Source organism: Tachypleus tridentatus, chromosome 1, assembly GCF_004210375.1.
Source record: "Tachypleus tridentatus isolate NWPU-2018 chromosome 1, ASM421037v1, whole genome shotgun sequence".
Classification (NCBI taxonomy): domain Eukaryota; kingdom Metazoa; phylum Arthropoda; class Merostomata; order Xiphosura; family Limulidae; genus Tachypleus; species Tachypleus tridentatus.
In genome coordinates, this window is record NC_134825.1 from 79,774,271 (window position 1) to 79,791,694 (window position 17,424).

Genomic DNA, 17,424 nt, shown 5'->3' on the forward strand with positions numbered 1-17,424 from the left:
AGTTTCTGAAGAACTCACACCATGTGATCTGTCTAACTTGATATTCCTAGATTTAAAACCATCGTAACGAATTATTGGAAATTGTGAATAAATTATACTAGGAAATCATAACAATACCTTTATTTGACCTATGTGCTGCAGCAATGTCGCTTTCTAGCAGCATAAGCAGAACCTATGAAACGAACTTCAAGAATGCAGAAATAACACGGAAATGAGTAGTAACCTCAAATATTCGTAGGGAAGATAGGAAAAAAAAATTGAAACGAAGTGTTTTTACACATCTTGTGTATTGTTTTCCTTTCGGCAACAGTTTGACGCGATTTCAGAGAAATATAAATTAATAAAATGCTACAAAATGAGTTTTAATTATTAAAATTGTTTCCATTTTATTTCCTTTTCTTACACTTTTTAAGTTATTGTCCTGAAGGCTTATAACGCTAAAAACCTGGCTTAGATACGCCTCTTAAACACAGAAAGCCCACAATAACAAACAAAAACATAATAACTTATTTGTAAAATAATTGTAAGTATGTTAACTTTTACTCATTAGTTTTCAGAACACTTCTAAACTTATTTTAACCAAACTTGATAATTGCTTGTGTGTCGATCAGGGTTAAATTGCACTACTTGTCATGTGTACTCTATCAACTACAAATAACAAATTCCAAGTTTTAGCTCTACAAGTCTGAGAACTTTTCGCCGAGGCACAGGGGAATTCGAAGCTGATGAGTGTGTGTTTTCTTATAACAAAGCTACATCAGGCTATCTGCTGAGTCCACCGAGGGGAATCAAACCCCTAATTTTAATGTTGTAAATGCGTAGACTCATCGCTGTACTAGCGGGTGACTAAAGTGATGAGAAGCCAAACTTAATATAGTAAATTAGAACATAAACAAAATTATAATCTTACTTCGACATCATCTATTATTTAATATTGTAACAAATATATTGCAATATTGTAACAAATAAAATAATTATTTATTCTTAAGCCTTAACATCTCTTCCTTAAGAGAAATTTTATAAATATTTTATGAATATTTTCTCCTTACTAGGAAATGAAGAATGTACACCTTTGGCGTTAGCTGCAGCACGAAAATTTTTATTAACAGTTGAGGCAATACGTCACTCCAGATTTGGTGAAATATGTTGTCACTCTTATTTTCAAAATAGCTCCAAATGTAATAAAATCGGAGCAAATTTTTGTTTCTCTTAAGAGTTCCGAAATGATTCAAAGCGACTGATATGGTTTAATTCGAAGTACTGTGTTGACAAAAACATGCCATAGACATTTTTTGTCTCGAACCAATGTTGTAGACGTTGTCATAATACCTAGAGCAGCCTATATCGAAACAGATGAAAAGTAGCAGAATTAATCGCTCTATAAAATAGTTTTGTAAAATTATTCACTTCAGGATTGACGCTTGAGACTCCGTAAGAATGAACACATTATTGTATGTAACGGACTAGAGTCTATGTTCGTAAAAATCAGTCTCACGTGAAAAATGAATAATCATCTCTTAAAAGGTATTAAAGCTTTGGGTGTTTCGTTTGATAGTCCGCTTCAAAGTCCTCGTGAGGCGAGTAGTGAATAATATTTTGGGTGCCACACTGAGCACCTCTACTGACGTTGAACCTGGTCAGCATATTGTGGGTTTTGTAAGAACGGGTGCACTCATACACCTACGTTATATTTAATAACCATTCCTCTTTGAAGGTTTACAGACACTTTTCTTTCTGACAGTTTTACTTCAGTTTGTGGTCTGAGGCAATTGAGAAGCCTTATAAAACCTAAGAAGAAGTGCAGTAGGGGATGAGCCCTTTTAAGATTGAGTGTCTGTTGTCCCAGTATTTATGGTACAAATTGTATTCCATGTACTATACTTAATTTTACCGTTACAATCATGGTTTATTACAATTATACTAACTGGTGTTATACATAGTGGAACGTTGAGGTTACAGTATTTGTTGTTGAGCTCAAAGATAAGCAATGGCCAATAGCGTAGCTACAAGAGATGTCCCCCCCCCGCATTAAAAAGTAATTGTGCTACCTACATTTATTTTCACTATAATTGTACTATTGGTTCGACCCCTCGCACATTGCGGGTTGCAGGGGCATACTTACGCCATTGACGTTTCGCTTCTTCTTTGTGGGTATTTGGGTATGTTGGGTTTTAGATACCCAGGAGGTACCATCGACAGTGACTATCTGTACTGTGTCTCGAATTTTAGCGCTTTAGAGGGCTTGTTTGTGACGTCACAAAACTTCCTGTTTCATATGTCTTCGCAACATTAGACGTCAACATCCTTTCTAGCAACCAGCAACAAAGCATATCTACATACGTAAGATTCGATAAAGCTTTACAGATTGTTAACAGTGTGAATATTGCTTTTGGCATATAATGCAGATCCGAAACTTTATATTTAATGACGTTTCTTTATGCGTATTTCTATATCCACCTCGCTGAAACCGTTTACTGTCAAATAACGTGATAACACAAGACAAATTTGCCATGTTTCGCACTTGCAAGCACCTTGAGTCAAATATGGCGAAGATAAATATAAACCACGTAACTTTTACCGGCCCAGATCTTACCGCTAAATCAACGGGACAAACGTTTCATGCAACGTTATAACTTTTGCACACAATGAAATATGTTACAAGCATAATAAGATTACAATGTGATGTAATTACTGTAACCCGAGTTAGAATTACAGTAAAATGTTTTATCTTCACGATATTTAATACTTATATTCACTTGTTTCAAACGTTACATCAATTACAATGTTCTGTATAAACTAATTTGTGTATTAGCAATACATAAGTGAGGTAAAAATATTTTCATTGTAGAATGGGCTTAAATGAACGTAAGAAGATGATTCTACTTTTGTTTACGTCTTTTAATCGCAATATTTGCATACGAAATTGCATAATATATAAATAATAAATACAATAATCCCACCCGTGAAAATTATCGACAAAACGCAAATTATGTTTGCTAATATTTAAAATAATGACAGCGCTACATTTTAAACAATAGTTCCAATTTAAAATTTGTAATTATAAAAGGAGTCACAACAAAACAGACTTTATTTACAGTAATTGCTTCCCACTAGTTTTGTTTTATTATCGTATTAATTCAGTCGATTTTATAAAGAAGGTTCAAAATAAATCAACCAAAGGTAAGATTGTCATGTCCAGTTCGGTAAGAGCGATTTTCTATCTCATATTTTACTCGGTTTAAAAACTATTTATATTTTAACAAGACTCTATTTTTTTTGTATTACAATATCATTTAGATATTGGGTAATATTCTAACATTGTCGCTTTGTTGTTTAGATTGTTTGTTTGTTTTGAATTTCGCGCAAAGCTACTCGAGGGATATCTGCGCTAGCCGTCCCTAATTTAGCAGTGTAAGACGGGCCTGGCATGGCCTAGCGCGTTAAGGCGTGCGCTTCGTAATCTGAGGGTCGCGTGTTTGCGCCCGAGTCGCGCCAAACATGCTCGCCCTCCCAGTCGTGGGGGCGTTATAATGTGACGGTCAATCCCACTATTCGTTGGTAAAAGAGTAGCCCAAGAGTTGGCGGTGGGTGGTGATGACTAGCTGCCTTCCCTCTAGTCTTACACTGGTAAATTAGGGACGGCTAGCACAGATAGCCCTCGAGTAGCTTTGTGCGAAATTCCAAAGCAAACAAACAAGCAAAGCAGTGTAAGACAGTGTAAGGGAAGGCAGCTAGTCATCACCACCCACTACCAACTCTTGGGCTACTCTTTTACCAACGAATAGTGGGATTGACCGTAACATTATAACGCCCCCCACGGCTGAAAGGGCGAGCATGTTTGGTGCAACGAGGATTCGAACCCGCGACTCTCGGATTACGAGTTAAACGCCTTAACACACTTGGCCATGTCGGGCCGTTGTTATTTACAATAACACTAACTAAGTAAAACCTTTCTATGGCTTTTGAAATCAAGGCGATTTGTGAGTGAACAGTTAGTTTGTCATTATACGAACCACATTTTTTTTAGATAACTAACATTTGATTTCTTTTAAGCAAAAAAAATGCGTTTCTCGGAAAATGCATGTATTGGTTTTTTTATAAGAACTTTTTACAAAGACAAATTATAAAGTTTCAAGATCTTGAGTGGTCTTTCTTTAATAAAATGTATTCTGTACGATTCATCTGTTCCAATTAAATCTAAGGAATACAATTTACAAAATTCTACTTAGCAGAAATTATAGGGTAATTGTTAAAAAAATGTCTTTGTAGTTTAAAATAATTACTCATTTCTTTGCTTGAGAAGTACAGAAATACTGAATATGTGTTTTGATATTCAGGTTGAACGAGGTCCAGTTTTTTTGACAAATTGTGACATGTCAAACGGTCTTCTTTGTAGCTCACCATTTGCAGTAAACTTTGTTATTCCAGAAGCCGACATTTTAAAGTTGTAAATGCATTTATGCAACGTTGGAGATCGTTTTTCAACTATTCTAAGAAGTTGGACAATAATTATTTTTCGGTTGAGCTTAAATGTTTTATTATTGTTCAACTTACATTTAGAAGATTTTGGTAAATATATGATGTATTGAATTTAAGTAATTCGTTGAATTGGAAAATAAAAGTTAAGCACGTGTAATTTTAAAATAACAAAATGTATATTATAGCGCTTTGTACAAAAAATATGTTTGACAATAAATTTTTACTTTTTGTCCATTATGTCTCTCTATGTTAGCTTCATAACAAGGATTAGTGGCTTTAGGTATGCACTAAAATTTATCTCTTAGTAAATATAAAATAAATTTAAAGGAAATCGTGACACTTTTTTTCTTCTGTTTTTCTATCAAAATCTGACGGCACCTCCAAGTTTAGGTTTTCATTTCGAGTAACTTGTGGATTTTAGCAATTGGATGCAAAATTAACGACAAAATATCTCTTTCCTAGAATAATTATTTGCAAAATGACAAAAAGTCACATTGTGATACTAATTAATTGAGCGAAGAACAATCCATTTAATTTATTTCATCTTAGTTTCGTGAATTAATTCCAAGTCTGTATATTAAATTATTAAATATTAAATAACCCACTCTAGGCTTTATTTATTAACTGTGAAAAAGCTACGTCGTTCTGCTAATGACCCTTCAGCTGGTTTAATGTTGATATAGTCTTTCTTCTTAATATATGATCAAAGTTTTAACTTGTACACTTCCTCTTGCAGAGAACCAAGGAGGAGTCCATGAAACGTTATCATACACTACGTCATTAAAATATGGCAAGCACGTGAAGGTTTCTTGCAGTCAAGTGTTACACATTTTCCATTGTATCAGTCAAGTGTTACACATTTTCCATTGTATCAGACATCTATGGAAACAAATAACCAATTCCTATTACCATAATAGAATTACAACATCCCACTAGGAATGATACCATTCCACAAGTGAGAGAAATACGATTATACCCTGTAACGCATAGAATGCTTAATGAGCAATTAATATCCGTTATATGTTAATCGCAAAAACCAGTTTTTGAAACGTTGCCATGAACGACGTTTTTACTAGAATAACGAAGCTAAAATTCCCAGTAAAATTATTAGTGACAACAATGAATATTAATCAACTTGTTTCTTAAGAATTTCAAATTAATGCCTACACGAATGTAACACCAGATATGTGAATTGCAACAGTATTTGCTTATTTGTTTCACACCAAAATGTTTCTGAGTAACAACTATTTACTGATAAATTACATACACTAAATGCATTATATTCTCATTTACCCCAGACTATATCTTTCATTACTGCCTTTGATTCTTAGCAAAATTATCTGAGAAGTGTATCATTACATAACGTACCGATTTTACTCTGTAGTTTTATTTGCTAACTTATTATAAAGTAAAAAGATTTTTCCAAGGGTTTTGTGAAGCATTGCTGAAATTGAATTTGTCCGGTCATTATTAGATTACTTACACTAGCAGACCCAGCATGACCAGGTGTTTAAGGCGCTCGATTCGTAATCTGAGGGTCGCGGGTTCGGATCCCCGTCATACCAAACATGCTCACCCTTTCAGTCGTTAGAGCGATATAATGTGACGGTCAATCTCACTATTTCTTAGTAAAAACGTAGCCCAAGAGTTGGCGGTGAGTGGTAATGACTACAGCTTCCTTTCCTCTAGTCTTACTCTGCTAAATTAGAGACTGCTAACGCAGATAGCTCTCGTGTGTCTTAGAGCGAAATTCAAAATTTATACTAGAGGCATTTTTATTTCTTGTATACCAAAACAAGTTCTTGTTATCCTTATTTTTCCTTCATCATGATTCGTATCCTTAAGTTCTATATTGACTCTTTAATCATAAATGTTAACGGTTCAGTTTGGCGGATTTTCATGAAAGACTCTTTCTAACAATCATATGTAATTACTCAATGAATTTTATGGTGTATTTTGGTTTCGATAAACATTTTGTTTGAAATTTGAAAATTTGAAAACTTTTTATTTGAAAAAAAATATTTTTTCAATGAAACAACGTTTGATCGTGCGCTTAACCCTTTTGCTGTTTGACGCAAATTCATTATTTTGACTGTGACACTTTTTACCTATTATAGCTTTGCTTGTTTTTTAATTTTGCGCAGAGCTACGCGAAAGATATCTGAGTTAGCCATCCATAATTTAGCAGTATAAGTTTAGAGGAAAGGCAGCTGGTTATCACTACCCATTGCCAGATCTTGGGCTACTCTTTTACCAGCGAATAGTGGGATTGACCGTAACTTTATAAAGCTCCCACAACTGAAGGGGCAAACATGTTTAGTATGACAGGAATTCGAACCTGCGACCCTCAGATTACGAGTCGAGCGCCCTAACCTCTTGACCATGTCGGACCACCTATTATATGAACTATATAGTTTGGACTAAAAAAAATGTTTTCTAGATTTTTTAATTAGAGTACGCTCAACATTATGTCATTTACAAACCCTGAATATCACATATGATACCCAACCATATGAAGTTATTTTTACTCCGGCTACGTTTTGAGAATCATAAATGATTGATTGTCATAATTACTCAACATTCTAGTGTATTGCATCATCATTGCCACTTGCGCAGTTTTTGACTATGTAATAGTCTGAATGGAAAAATTACACTATTCTTATAAGTTTAATAAGAACCAGAAAGTCTACGTGGTGTGTTTGATTTCATAAAATCCATTTGTAATATATTGGTTTTGATCTTCAGGTATGATACTCAAACATGTCAGTTGAACCATTTGAGCGTATCTCTATATAATAATTTGAAGGGGAAATTACACTATTTTAATATGTCTAGTAACAACCAGAAAGTCTAAGTGATACTTTTGATTTTATAAAAATCCATTCTTAACATATTGGCTTTGATTATCACGTGTGATATTCAAATGAATCACCTGAGAGTCAATTTTGACACTTCAAGTTGTGAAAGGATTAAATAAATGCACAGAAACTTTTGTAGTATTATTCGCTATGTTTGCGAAAATCAGTTAATACAGAAAAATGTATTTCAAGTTCTTCTTGCATTACAACTTCAATAAGACAAAATCATTGGTTGGTATAATTTACATTAAATTATATTAAAGTTTCGCATATACGTATACAGTATGTGAGACAAGCCCATCAGGTAATGAAGAAAAGATGGCAAACAGAAAAGCGTAAGATAAAAATTCTTATTTACCAAAATCGTATCATTAGAAAGTGATCATACTGGTCCAGACAGCCATTCAAAATTTTAAAATTGATTTTTAATGATTTATTTTCGGCTTCAATACACCTAATAAGGAGATAAAATGTATGTCCTCTGTATTATCTTAAAATTTGTTAGGGCTCGAAATGGCGTTCGACTCGTAATCTGAGGGCCGCGGTTTCGAATCTCCGTTCCACTAAACATGCTTGCCCTTTTAGTCATGGGGCTGCTACAAAATTGTTGTCAATCCCGCTATTCGTTGGTAAAATAGTAGCCCAAGAGTTAGGGGTGGGTGGTGATGATAGCTGCCATCCTTCTAGTCTTTAACTGCTAAATTAGAGACGGGTAGCGCAGATAACCCTCATGTAGCTTTCAAAACAAACAAGATTTGTCAGTTCGAACTAAATTGCGCAGCTAATCCTCATGTAGCTTTGCGTGAAATTCAAACCAAACCAATTGAACAAAATTAATTTGTTGAGATGACCTCTATTAAATAATTTTAAAATCTTTAGCAACTGCTGCAATGTTATCAGAGCAATACAATTTCAAATTAACTAATTAGTAATTTCATAAAACAAGAACTAGAGAAATAATAGATAAATTGTAATATAGCAAACGACAATTTATTCCATGAATAGCAGAACTAAGATCCCTAAACTGGATTTTTGAAGTTAAAAATCCATGTTTTGACGGACTAGTAGCTACAGATCATGTTTTTGTTACATACTGTATAAGTTTAATAACGTTTATTTGATGATGTCAAACCGCTTGATCTCCTATGTTTACGCTCCACCACAATTTAACTTATTTTAACTCAACTATATAAGAAATTTACACAAGCAACTTTTTTACACGCCTCTGCGTTTATTGTCCTTTCAAGATATGCTGTCCATCTGGTCTCCAACAAAATAAGAAGAAAGAGCTACCTAATGTCAGAGTGTAAAACCTTTCAGCCATGACAAACCTTGAATTAGTCTGTAGCATAGAAATTACAATTTTACTTTTTTAAAATATATGTTTTTGTTTGTTTGTTTTAATTTCGCGCAAAGTTACTCGAGGGCTATCTGCACTAGCCGTCCTTAATTTACCAGTGTAAGACTAAAGGGAAGGCAGCTAGTCATCACCGCCCACCGCCAACTCTTTGGCTACTCTTTTACCAACGAATAATGGGATTCACCGTCACATTATAACGTCCCCACAGCTGAAAGAGCAAACATGTTTAGTGCGACCAGAATTTTAACCCGCGACGCTCATATTACGAGTCGAACGTCCTAACCCACCTGGCCATGCTGAGTCTGAAAGATATAGAATTTCCTTTATTTTAACTCTCCATGTTTTTGTTGTCAATTTTACCTCTTCTTTCTTTCTATCTTTAACTGCTTAGGTAAGAAGTATCAAATTTTATTTTGAAATAATTGAGTATCAAATAAATGCCCTGATAAAAAAATCATGATAGTTCATTCAAAATACGATAAAAAAATCATGATAGTTCAGTCACAATACGATAATATTCATTATGGTATGTCCACGGATTTACAATACTAAAATCAGGGGTTTGCTTCCCTTCGGTGAACTCCCCAGATAGCTTTTTTTTTCCGATATTTTCGAATATTTTGACGTTTATTCTTTATCACTATTCAAAGGACACAACATGTGATAATAATAGAAAACACTTACTGTAAATTAGTTTAATACATGTTGATACAGCTAGGTTAAAAAAGCCTTGATAGATCGAAGCGGTTACATTTGTTTGTTACATTTGTTTGCATGGAAAAAAAAAAAAGGTGTACTATTGCTTAAGAACTTAAAAATGATTCTGTAATTTATTTGTTTTAACTGTTTTCTTTGTAAATCAAATTATAAATGCTTATATTATTGAAAACAACAAAAATTCTTATAATTGTATGTTTTTATTTAGTTGTTTTTATATGTGTATGTGTGTATGTATATTTCAACCAGAATGTATTTGCATCTTACATTATTATATTCCGCAAAATTTGGTTTAATATTGAAGATTTTGGAGAACATATACATATATTCCAATAGTTGATTTATTATTAAATTATTCAGGGGTCGTAAATAATTAGTGTATTGAAACTGTATATTTTGAAAAGGATGTTGTCGTGCTTCAAAAACTCTATCTTATTTTAATATAAAGTAGTCCTATTTTAGTAGTAATCAAACGTTATTTTAGTACCATTTGTAAATAACTGTTAGATAGGGTAATCCTTTTGTCAGACAGCAATAAGTACTGTGAGACTCTGAGGTCTATCTTTAATCTACCGTAGGTGATGTTTGAAAACATCCGAAGTAGTTTAACCGAATCCAGGTCGGAGTTCTGGACTGGCCAAGACAGATATTAGGCATTATTTGTCTCAAACCGGTACTGTGTAAAATATGTAGTAAGTCACGGTACATATTATGTGAAAAGAAGTATGGTCCTTCCCCACACGTTTTTATCAACGTGGGCAGCGCCACACTGTACAAACTTTCAACAAGACAATCATGACACCCGTATCTATTATTGAAGGAACAAGTCCAAGCTAGTTGTAACAAGTTTACAAAATAACACTATCCCACCATTCTTCAGATCGTTCTTTATTTTGTCTTGAAATCCAGAGCAGCCTACTTTGGAAAGCGATTTTCTTCTTAAAAGACTCCAAGCTATTACAATCACTAAAAATTTTAAACTGTGGTTTAGTAATTACTGTCCCATGTTTTTAAACGATAAAATATTTCAGTAATCTTAATCGTACACTAACTTTTTCACGTAATTTTTTCATCCAAGGCATTTTCTTTTATATTCCCAAAAGCACTGTAAAGTAGGTTTCAGCAAATTCGTATCGGCCCATAAGAAAATATATGTGGATTTTCAGTAGCTTCTATCATTGAAACTAAATAAAAAATAGATTATATTTTTCATGTTAATATTAATATGTTTATGAGTGATCAAAATACTCCAAGAAAAAAGCAAACAAACTGTGACAAAGAATTGGTAAGGTGAAATTCAAAGAAAAGGTGCGGTATATAAGAGAAGGAAAACAGAAAAGGTTATAGTTTTCTGACAGCCATACTTAAGCATCATTAACTACGCCACCAAATAAGCTGTACGAGTTTCTTGCGTAAGTTATGAATAGGTTTAAGGCGCCCTCTATATGCCCTTTTAGTTCGATGACTTTAATACCAACAGACTATTAAAAATGAAAATAATAATGTTTATCTAATGTGCACGACGAAGATTTCGTGACATGTTCCTCCATATTGAATTTTCTACAACACATGTAAATATATTAATAAAAGTTGCTTATCTTGTCAATTGTAATTTTTGTTACGTAAATCAATAGAAAAAAGGACACTAAATATTATACATTTGTGCACGAATTTCAAACCCAACTGGTACTATAATTGTTTTGCCTACAAAGACGAATATAATTTTGCAATTGCAATTGGTCGAGTAGTTAGTGTGTTTGTACAATGAATTCGACAGTTCATGGTTCGCGTACCTTTGCCTCAAACACGTGCTCCACACTATTAGGTCGAGGATGCGCTACTATAGGAGTAACGGGTCAAATTCTTTTTTTCGATTAAATAAGAAAAGTCTAAGAGTTGACAGTGGGTGCTGTTTATTAGCTGTATTCTCTATAATTTATCAATTGAAAATTATGGACGATTATAAGTGAATGTAGTTTCGTACGAATTGCTTAAATGAAAACAAGTATTCAAGCTTGTATCTCAATCAGTATAGGGCTTTACAAGCTTTAAATTAACCTCTTTCCAACGAACATATCCAACATGAGAACTTGATAAATTTGAATTAGTTAGTGTTCAATAGCTTTAATCTACTCAGTTAAAAAAAAAAAGAAATTACTATTTGGTTAGCCAAAGGTTTGGGATGTGACGTACTTTCAATTGTTGACGTGTTTTAAAGATTACATCTAGAATCGTAAACGGCCTTGTGTCAGTAGATACCGCTCTCTACTTGCCTTATTCTGGTCAGTAGTTCACAATAAGAGACCACAATACTTTAACCAAGTGGCTGGTGCTTTGGATTCGTGGTCATAAGGTTGCGAGTTCGTGGCGTGCTCGCGACACGTCGGTGTGTCCTTGAACAATGCACTTTAGCCCAATTGGTTCAGTCTACATAGATGTATAATGAATACCAGCGTGTAGCTTGGGGTTAACTTGTGACGGACAGGCATCTCCGCCAGGTGGATATGTTAACGTTTTCATTTGCTTGTGCCATTGAAACAAGAGGTAAACTCTAGCTCTTATGAACCGTATAGGCATGGGATGAATTTATCTTAACTAAAAACAGCTGAATCCTAGGGATCTTTGACCTGGTATTTTACCCATGTTCACATAAGGTGCCATAAAACTTGAAATTCTTAGTCCCAGTTTTTATTATTTCCATGATATTGTAATTTATGTTACGGCCCGGCATGGCCAAGAGTGTTAAGGCGTTCGACTCGTAATCCGAGGGTTGCGGGTTCGAATTCCGGTCGCACCAAACATGCTCGCCCTTTCAGCCGTGGGGGTGTTATAATGTGACGGTCAGTCCCACTATTCGTTGGTAAAAGAGTAGCCCAAGTGTTAGCGGTGAGTAGTGATGACTAGCTGCCTTCCCTCTATTCTTACACTGCTAAGTGAGGGACAGATAGCCCTCGAGTAGCTTTGTGCGAAATTCAAAACAAACAAACAAATTTATGTTACCAATCATTTTTGGTTCATTCATCTAAGTAGATCTAGTTCGTCAGTCATTATTTCCAGCTATACTTGATATTTTTCATTAGTTGTTAACATAGTTAATCTAGTTAAATATCATTTTAACCTTACACATGTGAATTTAATCGCAGTAAACAACATTGTAATACTATATGTCAAATAAGTGTTGATCACAGTAAACTAATAGCGTTTTTTGTTTCTACATAACACGTATTTTGCTGACACATAAAACATCGTGTTAACAATAAGTCACTGCTAACTAGAATGACGTTCCCCTCAGGGACAGCGGTAAGTCTTCGGATTTACAACACTAAAATCAGGGGTTCGATTCCTCTCGTTGGACACAGCAGATGGCCCGATGTGGCTTTGGTGTAAGAAACACACACACTAAATAGAATGTAACTTTATTAACAAAAATTGAAAAATAAAACCAACATCAAGACATTGAGCATATAACATCGTGTTAACAATAAGACTCTGTTAAGTAGAATGTAACTTTATTAAGAAGGAATTGAGAAATAAAACCGGTTCAAGATTTTGAGGCACTTAAAATGGTATATACCTAAGATAATGAAACAGATAAGCTATGTTCACGGTAAGATACCGAGATACATAACCTCATATTAACAACAAGATGCCGAGAAATATAAAATTTAATGTCAATAATAAGATAATGAGATAAAGCTTGTTATTCGCAATAACATACTTAGAAATGGTACATAAAAGACTGAGAGAAAAACGAGCCGTTCTCAACAGCATGTTTATACAGTGAACATATTTTCCCAATATCTAAAAGAAACCTGACACATAGAATTTGAAGTTAATAGTAGGATATTAAGACATGTAATCTTATATTTATAGGAAGGTACTGAAGTAGAGAAGTTAGTGGTCACACTGAAACACTGGGGGCAAAACTTTACGCTATCAGAAAGACTTTGAGACGTAGGTGGCTGAAACTTTGATTAAAATAAAATACTCTGGCATGGGACTACAAGTCTACGTTAAGAGACTAGGACATTGAACGTCATGTCCACATTTATATACTGAGACGTTGAACCTCATGTCTACACTAAAATATTGAGATACAAAAACACAGCAAGATATCAAGGCATAGAACATAATACACGAAAATATCAATTTTTAGCCGCGGCAAATAGGCTCATAGATTAGCTCTGAGTTTGTTTTCTTTGTTTGTTGCCAAGTGCAAACGTTTAGATCATAGCTCTTTTGATTGGTGTACTTGACCATGCCCAAAGTCTCAAAGGTTAATTTACGCTAATCCTTCCTGAAAGAATTTCAATATCATATAGGTCTACAGAGGTCCTGATGTGTAATAAAACTGAATGGGGTATACACGCGCCTCATGTTTGTTACTGCTCGTGCACAAAAATATAACTAATTAAATGGAGATGGTAAAAAAAGGTCTCATTGATTAATTTACTTTAATCCTGCTTAAAGAATTCAGGTGCCGAGGCTATTGATGATTTCCTCTTATTGATTTATATATTATATAAATATACCTTCATTAATATTAAAAATCTACTGATATCGTATTGAAATCCTTGCCGTTGTTTTTTTTTCCTGTATTTTAAATTGTAAATGATATGTGTTTCATATGTATTCACCATAACCCACCAATGTTTTTCAAGTAAATAATTTTTGTGTGTGTGCCCTCAATGTCCTTTTAACTTGCCACTCATTATGGTTCTAAAGGTTTTGTTTGTTGAATTTCGCAAGAGTTATACGAGGGCTATCTGTGCTGGTCATTTCTAATCATGAATTGTTAAACTAAAAAGAAACACTTAATCACCAAGGTTTACAGCGAACTATTTTGCTGCTCTAATCGAACAGTGGAATTTTACTGTTACTCTTATAATGCACCCACGACTTAAAGTGCGAATCATAAACTCCTGGATCCACTAGGCCATGGCCGGCTCGTTTCGTAAAGAATATTAACATGGCATTTTGCTTAAGTTGCTAAGATTCATTTTAAAATAGACCTCATAGTAACATGTACTACCAAAGCGCGAAATTTACGAGACACCTTACATGACACCAAAAAATTGTTGTTCACATTTTAGAAAAGACGTAAAAGCAGTTTAACTTCTCTGATGAAATCTCTCTCACCCATACTTTACATGAAACGCTTTCCTAGTCAATCGTCACATACCCTAGACAACACATACGAAATAAAAAAAACCTTCTCACTTGCGATTTAAAATCACTCAATACATCTATTTCAAACAGCAGTACAGGCTTTATTCTTCAGCCTCGAGCAATTATATTGGACCTGTTCTTACTAAAGTAGTGCAATACATAACAAAAAAGCGTGAATTTTGGTGGTAAAAATTATTTTCTTAATTTGTTTCAACAAATCTATCAAATTAGTTTATTTCTCAACTTCTTACGTTCATTGTTTGTGCACGCTGTTTGAGAGTAAAAAATTAAATAGAATGTTGTATTATATATTAACTCGTCCCTCAGAAGCCAAGAGGTGTCTTAACACTACAATATGTTGATTATTAAAAGTAAGTTCAATCTGGAAAGTCCGAAAGAGGTTGGTTTTGATCGTATCTTTTCGAGAGAAGTTTGCATTTCTTAGTTGATAAATTAAGCATCAATTCTCCATATCAATAAGGCCACATTCTCAGCATCATTAATTATGTCATTACCAACATTTTATACTTTTGTTATCAGGTGTTTATGTTTAGCTTTCAAATAAGATAAGAACAATTTCAGTTGCGATTCCGTAGGGAAAGTCGAAGTATCACGATAGTCCGGCCCGGCATGGCCAAGCGTGTTAAGGCGTGCGACTCGTAATCTGAAGGTCGCGGGTTCGCATCCCCGTCCCGCCAAACATGCTCGCCCTTTCAGCCTTGGGGGGCGTTATAATGTGACGATCAATCCCACTACTCGTTGGTAAAAGAGTAGCTGAAGAGTTGGCGGTGGGTGGTGCTGATTAGCTGCCTTCCCTCTAGTCTTACACTGCTAAATGAGGGACGGCTAGCACAGATAGCCCTCGAGTAGCTTTGTGCGAAATCCAAAAAACAAACAAAACAAACACGATAGTCAGCAGTAGGATGAGCAGATAGGAACACTTTGAAAGCAGCTACAGATATAATATGGTGCTCGACTTCCTGCACAGTATCTATCAAGATGATTTTATGTGGCTCCTGAATACGTCTGAGTGTCATTTGGAGACTTCCATGCTTCTTGTACTTGGCCTAACGTTAAGTTTGTGATGCGCTGACGGATTTCAGTCATCTTATCATTTCTAATTACTTTTCGCAGCCTTAATTCTAAAAGAGTGCGGCGGGAAATACCTTCTTTTTAACCAATAAAAATGTCCAAAAATGTCAGTTCAAATTAAGGAGAAAAAAAAACAAATCGCATAGTTGTTGTTTTTCGACAAAAAAGGGTTCCCCACTGGCCTGTCAAATTTCTTCCTCATAACATAAAGTTCAGGGCTCTGTGAAACAAGCTGGTTAAATCAACCAGCCCTAATAGTGGTGAATAATCACGAACCAGCAGTAGCTCAGAGACAAGTCTCTGAAGGCTTATGACGCTAAAAATCTGGTTTCGATATCCACAGGAAGCAGAGTACACATAGACCATTATAATGCCTTATGTTTAACACTAACCAACTAAAAAAACCTATACTTCTATCGGTGCTCATTAAGCTTCAATCACTCTGTAAACTGATCAAATCGATAATTTAAGTTGCGCATGCGCTACAGTATTTTTTTTCGTCGTTAAACTGTCGACGACTCGCTTGACAGCTGTACCTACGGGACTAGCACTGGTTGACACATTTTATGATGAATGTATACGTACATCTTTTGGTCTGAATTGCTACGATATAATGCAGATGTTTTGTAAGATGGACTATAGAAACAGTGAAACGTTTCAAAATATGCCGATCTTTAAATCAGATAACCAACCTTGAAATTTGCTTCTATTATTTTGTACTAAGGGTTCCAAAATTGTATTACTTTTCCTTATTACTGTTGTAGACAGTGCTTGACTTAAGAGAAAATGAAAATTTCGAGATGAAAATTATAAACATCGGTACTACGTTGAATGCTGTTAGTAATTCGTTTAGAGTTTGTTTTTAATTTGTCTCTTTTAACTGGAATCATAATATTTTTCTTGGTTTGTTTTGTTTTGTTAGATGCAAAGAAATTTAAATTTGCGTGGAGGGTTTTCAAAATTATTAAAAATATTTGGTAAAAAGAAAACAGAAAATGGTATTACTTTCTAAACTTTACAAAATGCAGCGGAAAAACTACTGAAACGTCTTTAGTTGAATTCCATAAAATTAAAATAAAACAACTTCATAAGCCTGAACACTTGTTTAACAATGTACATATTGTTAAATACGTTTTCAGGCTTATGAAGTTTTTTGTCTGAGAATCTATGAAGAAAATGAAAACATCATTGTCTAGAAGTAGCCCAAAACACGTTCTTCCAAGCTGTCTTCAACTGCTGTAACATACATCCTCCATTTTGTAATCCTGCCAAACGTTTGTTCCCTTTTAGAAAGAGTATAAAAATTTCAGTTAGCATAAACAAGTGTGAGTAGCCATCGGGACCATAAGGTTTTGGTTCAACGCGTACTCGAAATTTCAACTATGCATTATTGCCCTGTATATGTATATATAATATGTTCACAAGTATTAGATCTAGCAACAATATTTAAGTTTTATTGGTTATTTTGACTGCACGTTAAGTCAATAAATTATAACTCTGTTGGATACCGAACTAAAGGACCATAACACCTGTTTCTCATTAACTGTGTTGTTTGCAACTGAAATGCATCATAAAGATTGATGAAAATACAAATAGAAAAACAGACAAAAATGGGAAATAAACATAAGCGCTGATTCTATTAATTAAAAAATAAACATAAAGCGCTGATCCTATTAATTAAAAAATTGAACTAGTATTCATATAACAATTATATAATCGTTAAAATAGATATTTACAAACATACATATA